The sequence below is a fragment of the Rhincodon typus genome, chromosome 9 (genome assembly GCF_021869965.1).
Source record: "Rhincodon typus isolate 14 chromosome 9, sRhiTyp1.1, whole genome shotgun sequence".
NCBI lineage: Eukaryota > Metazoa > Chordata > Chondrichthyes > Orectolobiformes > Rhincodontidae > Rhincodon > Rhincodon typus.
The window spans coordinates 85,126,215-85,135,090 of record NC_063340.1 but is presented as its reverse complement, the minus strand read 5'-3'; positions in this window follow the sequence as shown (position 1 = coordinate 85,135,090).

Genomic DNA, 8,876 nt, shown 5'->3' with positions numbered 1-8,876 from the left:
CGACCTCCGGTAGGTTTATACTCTCCCTGTGCTGCTGCTCTGCCCTCTGACAGCTTCCCACTGACAAGGTCGTGATCCCTGAGCTCTGGTAGGTTTATAATCACTCTGTGCTGCTGCTCTGCGCTCCGACAGCATCCCAACAACTAAGCCACAATCCCCGAGCTCCAGTACGTTTATACTCACCCTGCTGCTGCTGCTCCACGCGCCAGCAGCTTCCCGCTGATTCGTCCCTTCATCAGGTGAAGTGAGACAGAAGTACACAGAACACAGAATTTATGGGCAGAGAGAGATCAAGGGTAGAGACATCAAAAGACCATACAAATGGTGTGACTGGAGTGCCAAATAATAAATCCCTACAGGTGATCCGAACTGTTAGATGGTGTGAGTAAATTGTCAACAGCTGAATAACTAGTGAAGGGATGATTTATAATCTAATTAAATGAGGCAGAGAGATAATTACAAAATAAGGTGGTGCTGGAGACAAACCAAATGTCTGGAATAACATGATAGATATAAGAGTTGCGTACCAAGGGTCTAACCAAAGTCATAAATCCAAAACTGTACAAACTAATTGAGGTAGAGAGATCATAACAATTTATCCAGGTGATGGTGACAAAACAGGACAGTAAGGAAGATTTACAGATACAGAACAGTGGGGTGGGGTCACTGTAGTGTGACATGAACCCAAAATCATGGCTGAGGCCATCTTCATGGGTACAGAACTTGGCTCTCAGTCTCTGCTCGGCAATTCTCTGTTGTTGTGTGTCTTGAAGGCCGCCTTGGAGGATGTTTACCCGAAGATCGGAGGCTGAATGTCCTTGACCGCTGAAGAGTTCCCTGGCTGGGAGGGAACATTCCTGTCTGGTGACTATTGTGCGGTGTCCATTCATCCACGGTCAAAGCATCTGCACAATCTCGCCAATATACCATGCCTCGGGGCATCCTTGCCTGCAGCGTATTAGACAGATAATATTGGCCGAGTCACATGAGTACTTACCGTCTACGGGGTGGGTGGTGTGCCCACAGGTTATGGTAGTGTCCATGTCAACGATCTGACACATCTTGCAGAGGTTACCATGGCAGGGTTGTGTGATGTTGTGGTTGATGATCTCCTGAAGGCTGGGTAGTTTGCTGCAAACAATGGTCTGTTTAAGGTTTGGCGGTTGTTTGAAGGCGAGAAGTGGAGGCGCAGGGATGAGCTTGGCGAGATGCTCATCGTCATCAATGACTTGTTGAAGGCTGTGATGAACATGGTGTAGTTTCTCTGCTCCGGGGAACTACTGGACGATGAAGGGTACTCTGTTGGTCATATCTTGTGTCTTAGTACTGTGTGCAGTTTTGGTCTCCTTACTTGAGAAGGGATATACTAGCACTGGAGGGGGTGCAGAGGAGATTCACTCGGTTGATTCCAGAGTTGAGAGGGTTGAATTATGAGGAGAGACTGAGTAGGCTGGGATTATACTCATTGGAATTCAGAAGAATGAGGGGAGATCTTATAGAAACATATAAGATTATGAAGGGAATAGATAAGGTGGAGGCAGGGAGGTTGTTTCCACTAGCAGGTGAAACTAGGACTAGGGGGCATAGCCTCAAAATAAAGGGAAGCAGAAGGAGGACTGAGGTCAGGAGGAACTTCTTCACCCAAAGGGTTGTGAATCAGCGGAATTCCCTGCCCAGTGAAGTGGTTGAAGCTACCTCGCTGAATGTTTTTAAGGAAAGGCTCGATAAATTTTTGAATAGTAAAGGAATTAAGGGTTATGGTGAGTGGGCGGGTAAGTGGAGCTGAGTCTCAAAAAGATCAGCCATGATCTTATTGAATGGCGGGGCAGGCTCGAGGGGCCAGATGGCCTACTCCTGCTCCTAGTTCTTATGTTCTTATGTTCTTCTGAGGAGGTCATTGCGGTTTTTCGTGGCTCATTGGAACTGGCGATCGATGAGTTGAGCATCACATCCCGTACTTATGAGGGTGTCCTTCAAAATCTTTAGGTGACTGTTGTGTTCCTCCTCATCTGTCCTGTGTGTGCACAGGGCTTGTCCGTTGGGGATGGCTTCTTTAATATGTTTAGGGTGGAAGCTAGAGAAGTGCAGCATCATGAGGTTATCTGTGGGCTTGTGGTAGAGTGAGGTACTGAGGTGTGTGTCCTTGATGGAGATGTGTGTGTCCAAGAATGAGGCTGATTTTGAAAAGTAGTCCATGCTAAGTCTGATGGTGGGATGAAACTTGTTGATATCGTTATGTAGCCGTTTCAGTGATTCCTCGCCATGAGTCCAAAGGAAGAAAATGTCATCAATGTATCTGGTATATTGCATTGGTCAGAGGACCTGTACAGGGAAGGAGCCTTGTGTGTGAAAATTTGGTCCCCATGGCTGTTCCGTGTGTTTGGATAAAGAACTGGTTATTGAAAGTGAAAACATTGTGGTTGAGGATGAAGTGGATGAGCTGCAGGATGGTGTCTGGAAATTGGCAGTTGTTGGTACTGAGTACTGAGGCTGTTGCAGCAATACTGTCATCGTGGGCTGTACTGGTGCAGAGTGCCAAAACGTCCATTGTGAAGAGGAATGTTCCTGGTTTGACTGGTCCATGGATGCTGAGTTTCTGCAAGAAGTCTGTAGTGTCGCGATAGAAGCTGGGCATTCCTTGTACGATGGGTTTCATGATGCCCTCCTCATAGCCATAGAGGTTCTCACACAGGGTCCCATTGCCTGATGCGATGAAACGTCTAGGTGTGTTGGCTTTGTGTATTTTTGGAAGGCAGTAGAAGTCTCCTACGCGAGAAGTCCGCGGGATGAGAGTGCATAGGATACTCTGAAAGTCAGGATCAAAGGTCTTGGTTAGTCTGTTCAGTTGATGGGTGTGTTCTTTGGTCGGATCAGCAGGTAGTTGTTTGTAGTATTCCTGGTTCTTCAGTTGTTGGAATGCTTCTTTACAGTTGTCTGTACTCTTCTGTATGACAATGGCTCCAGTATTGTCTGCTGGTTTGATGATGATGTTGTGATTGGTCTTGAGAGCATAGATGGCATTACGTTGCGCTTGGGTGGGGTTCTGCACTATCTTGTGAGGCTGATGAATCTGGTGTTAACACATCTCCCGAAGGCTTGAGCATACATGTCGAGCCTGGAGCAGCAATCTTCTGGAGGGGTCCAATTCGACTCTTTCTTCTTAGGTCACTGCACCATGGATCACTATGTCGATTGTTCCAGTTCATTGGTTATCTCATTAGGCTCATTGGTGACATCTAGGGGTTTGTGGATCACCTGCAGGGACTTATTATTCAGCTCACACCATTTGTATGGCCTTTTGATCTCTCTGCCCTTAATCTCTCTCTGCCCATAAATTCTGTGTTCTATGTGCTTCTTTCTCACTTCACCTGACGAAGGAGCTATGCTCCGAAAGCTTGTGATTTCAAATAAACCTGTTGGACCTTAAGTTAGTGTCATGTGACTTCTGATTTAATCTCAGGATTGGCTGCAAGATCCACACTACTCTCAGTCCGCCATAGACCAGGGTTAAACAGATGAGTTTCAAGGAGGATCTATAGAATCATAAAGATGGAAGTCACAGAAGTTTCAAAAAGGAGTTCCAGAGCTTAGGGCCTGGGTAGCTGAAGGGAACATTGATGCGATTAAAATTGGTGTTGCTTCGGAAGCAGAGATATTAAGGTTGAGAGGTTTGATAAGATTATAGACACAGGCAAGAGAGAGGGCTTGGAGAGGTTTGAAAATTTAATACAACAATTTTGAATTGAGTTTTTTTTTAGCTAGGAACTGTGTAAGTCAATAAGCACAAGGGTAATGGTGAACGGGACTTGGTATGAGTTGGGCTATGGGCAGCACTTTTGGCTGACTCCAGTTTATGGAAGTAGAATGTGGAATGCCTCCTCAAATTCCAAGTAGCTTAAGTCCATTGGATAGTCCTCAAATAAAGTTCCTTCCCAAAAGTAAATGTTATACATCAGTGATCATTGTAATCTGATGGTTCTGAATCTACTCCCTGTCTGTTGTGCTGTTAGCATGGACATGATCGACATCTTCCTTTCTCGTTTTTTCTCCACTATGCACATTAGGCTGTAACTTTCAAGCTCATGATTCACTATTGTTTAGTTTCTTTGCCCCAAATATCAGGATAACGTTCTCTATTGTGCACCCGTCATTCAATGTTCCTGTCACAGCTTCGCCTATTTCCTCACTTATGACCTTAACAATTGTAAAGTATATCCTGTCTATTCAAGTTGCCTTGCAGACATTATATTTCTGAGACTTAGCAAAATGTCTTACCTCAATGAATTGTTGGGCAAAGTAACTGGATCGAAAGTAGTTTTCATCTATCAGAATCTGAATGCTCCACATTAGCTCACTAGACCCACAGCATGCGGACCTCTTTTTAACATTTGCAATTTGTGCAGGAAATTTCACTATTTATAAAACTGCATTTGGGTGACCTTTCAAAAAGAAAATCCAGACACCGTAGATGAGCAAATTGTTATTGCTGACTGCAAAACATCATTTCCTGAACTTGTATAATATATTGACTCCACACTGGTCATATGTATGTAATATATTAAACAACTTACCCAAGGCGCCAGCACTCTCATGGGCTGACTGTCACAGATTTGTTCTATTTTTTCTGTCAGACTTGTGGAGGTTTGAGAAAAACTTTAATTGTTTTTCTCGCTATTAATGCAACAGATCTGTTATACTATTGGTAATGACCAGGCCTTGGCAAATACATCGAAATGCAGTCATTTTAATCTGGTGATGTAAAAGACCATGTTTCCTTTGTAGTAAAATAGTCAGATTTATATAAAGCCTCATCACATCTCAAAACACTGTGTACACTGAGTTATCTTGAAATCCAACGGTTAGCAAAATGGGCAAACAGAGTTTCATTTCACTGATATGGTTGTCCAGGAGATCCAAAAAACTAGATCTTTCACATCTACTTAAATCAGCAGAGTTGGCCTCTACCTAATCTCACCTGAGAGATCAACTAATGCTGGGTGGCATGGTGGCTCAGTGGTTAGCACTGTTGCCTCACAGTACCAGGGACCCAGGTTCAATTCCAGCTTTGGGTGACTGTCTCTGTGGAGTTTGCACATTCTCCGTGTGTCTGTGTGGGTTTCCTCCAGGTGCTCTGATTTCCTCCCACAGTTCAAAAATATGGAGGTTAAGTGGATTGGCCATGGTAAATTGCCCATAGCATCTAGGGATGTGTAAATTAGGTGGATTAGCCATGGAAAATACAGGCATAGGGTACAGAGGTAAGTCTGGGTGGGATGCTCTTCAGAGAGTTGGTGTGAACTTGTTGGCCAAATGCTGTTTCCACACTGTGGGGATTCTGTGAATGCTGTCAGTTCAACATGGACAGCAAGGTTTCATTCACAAGGTGTAGCTTTTCTGATTTATAGCACCACAGTCACTATCAAGAACTGTTGGATGATATATAATAAATTAGTGAAGAAAAATATTAAGTTACATTTATATAGCACCTTCCTAACCACAAGATGCCCCAGAGCATGTTATAGTCAATGAAGTACTTTTGAAGTTCAGCTGCTGTTGTAATGTACATACATAGCTATCATTATGTACACTGCAAACTCCCATTAACAGCCATGAGATAATGACATGCTAATCTATTTTTTTTAATGATGCTGGTTGAGAAATGAATATTGGACGGATGGGAAATTTTGTTTAAAAGACATTACTTACAACAGTGAACTACCTCAGTAGTGCTGCAGGGGATCAGCCGAGATTTTGAGTTAATTTCTCCGGCCTGGGGCTCGAACCCACGACCTAAGGTGAGTGTTCCCAACTGAGCCGTGGCTAACAGTTGTAAAGATCTCTTATCTCTGCTCCACTTATACACTTAAACCCAAACATGAAAAAAGCACTTACTGTACTATCGTGACTAGATTTTTCTTGAGTTTGTTCTGCGGTTGGTTCACACTGGGATTGTCAATTTAGTGCCAAACCAGTCTAGTCTGAGATCAAATTGACTAAGAAATTACCAGAGGAATTGTATTGAGATAGTTCCTTTAGTATAGCAAAATTGTCCAGAGATATTTCAGAAAGCTGGGAATTAGACTTGTGCAGGAAGAGAGATGACAGACAGCAAAAAGGTTTTCAAAAGGATTCTGAAATTAAGGACAGATGTAGCAAGATTGAAGGGCTTGAGAAAAACGTTCTGTCACCAGTATAAAGTGGAAGGGCATAGGAACATAAAGCAGTCCAGAAGAAAGAGGCCAGCATTTGTAGAGGGAAATGGATCGGTGCTGGGACCCCAGCTACTCACAATATATATTAATGACTAGGATGAGGGAACAAAATGTAACATTTCAAAGTTTGAAGATAATGCCAAGTTGGGTAGGAGGGTGAACTGTGACAGGGATGCAGAGATCCTTCAGCATGATCTGGACTGGCTGAGGGGCAAATCATTGGTAGACGCATTATAATTTTGATGATTGTGAGGTTATTCACTTTGGAAGCAAAAACAACGGGGCAGATTACTACCTGAATGGCTGTAAATTGGGAGAGGGGAGTGTGCAGCGGGACTTGAGTGTCCTTGTGCACCAGTCGCTGAAGGTGAGCATACAAGTGCAGTAGGCGGTAAAGAAGGTAAATGGTATGTTGGCCTTCATTGCGAGAGGTTTTGAGTACAGGAGCAGAGATGTGTTGTTGCAGTTATACAGGGCCTTGATGAGGCCACACCTAGAATATTGTGTGCAGTTTTGGTCTCCTTTTCTGAGGAAGGATGCTGTTGCTCTCGAGGGAGTGCAGCAAAAGTTTACCAGGCTGATTCCAGGGATGGCAGGTCTGACATATGAGGAAAGATTGACTAGGTATTCGCTGGAGTTCAGATGAATGAGGGGGGATCTTGTAGAGACTTTTAAAATTCTAACAGGACTAGACAAGGAGGACGTTCCTGATGGTGGGTATGTCCAGTACCAGGGGTCACAGTCTGAGGATTCGGGGTAGATCAGTGATGAGGAGACATTTCTTCACCAAAGAGTGGTGAGCCTGTGGAATTCATTACCACAGGAAGTAGTCGATGCCAAAACATTGAATGTATTCAAAAGGCAGCTGATATAGCACTTGGAGTGAATGGGAGCAAAGATTATGGGGAGAAAGCAGGATTAGGCTATTGAGTTGGATGATCAGCCATGATTGTGATGAATGGTGGAGTAGGCTCGAAGGGCCAAATGGCCTTTTCTATGTTTCTATATTTCTATATGCTTGTGTCTTTTCCAATTACTTATGACACTGGTGGATGGTGACTATTAGAAAATCCAACCACTTCATGTTTACTTTGGGGGATCTTCAAAAGGCTGGTTTCTATAAAAGGCTAGAAATGGTGGCAGTGTGCCTCAAGGTCACGGAAGGATTTACAAGTGGGAGATCAATGTAGCTCTAGTGAGTGCGTCTTTGATATGATGGGGTTGATAGGTGCACATGGTATAAGGAACTTTGGAGATCAGAAAACCAGAGATTATTCTTTTTAGAACAGATAAAGCTTAAGGGAGATTTTAAAATGGCTTTGATATAATAAATAAGAGAAAACAGTTTCCACTGGAAGGCCAGGAACCAGAAGCTACAAATGTAAGGTAACTGGCAAAAGAACCAGAAGAGAGATGAGGATTTAAAAGAAATGCAATGAGTTATGATCTGGAATCTACTAACTGAAAGGGTTTTGGAGACAGATTCAACAGAAATGCTGAGAAGAGAACTGGATATAACTGTAAAGAGAGATCTTTGTCTATCAATAGAGAAAGGTTAGGAGGGGAGAGAAACTAATTAGATAGGTCTTTCAGAGACCCAACACATGCACAATGGAATAAATAGCCTCTTTATGTGCTTTATGGTTGGGGCAGGCTTCGGACTGTAGATATTTGAATAAGTTGATCTAAGAGTTCAGGAGGCCAGTGAGAGGTAGACTGCAATAAAACAAATGCCAAATGTAACACAAGCATGGATGAGGGTTCAAATCTGAGACCAGCAAAGCACATCTCAAAACTGATACAAAACTTCATAAATATGCTCACCAGCATATATCTGACCAGCACTTTGCTTGATTTGGTGTTTGGAAAAGCCATGAAGATTCATTTTTAAAAAAGATTCTTCAAGATGAAGCTTGATAAATAATATAAGTAATCTGGAGGTTTTACCACCAGTGGCCAATAATGAGTTTTTGTACTAATAATAAGGCAGGAAAAAGCTATAAAATAAAAAAGATGACTGTTAGCATTAACCACACTACCCTGGGAGTCTAATTGGATAGGTAAAATTGAAAAGAAAATCCATGTGTGCATCTAGTCCATTATATTTGCAATTAGTTGGTCTATTTTTAATTTTAGCATAGTTTGTACTGAAGGACTATTAATTTTTATGTACTTTACCAGATTTTGTTTTGCTCAAACAATTGACAGCTAACTTTCTACAGTAGTGAAGTGTGTTAAAAGGAGAGTTCTAAAACAATATGTTTAATTGCAGTTAATATTTTAGGGAAGGCAATGGCCTAGTGGTATTATCCCTGGACTGTTAATCCCAAGACGCAGTAAATGTTCTGGGCGCTGGGGTTCAAATCCCACCGTAGCAAAAAAATAATGTGGATTAAGAGTCTAATGATGACCACAAAACTGTTGCTGATTATCAGGGGAAAACTCCCCCTCTGTTTCACTAATGTCCTTTAGGGAAGGAAACTGCCATCCTTACCTGGTCTGGCTTACATGTGACTCCAGACCCACAGCAATGTGGTCAACTCTCAACTGCCTTAGGGCAAGTAGGGAGGGGCAATAAATGCTGACATAGCCAGCAACACCTTCATCCCACAAATGAATTTAAAAAAGGGATAATTTTTACATTCAGTAAAAGAAAGAACTTGT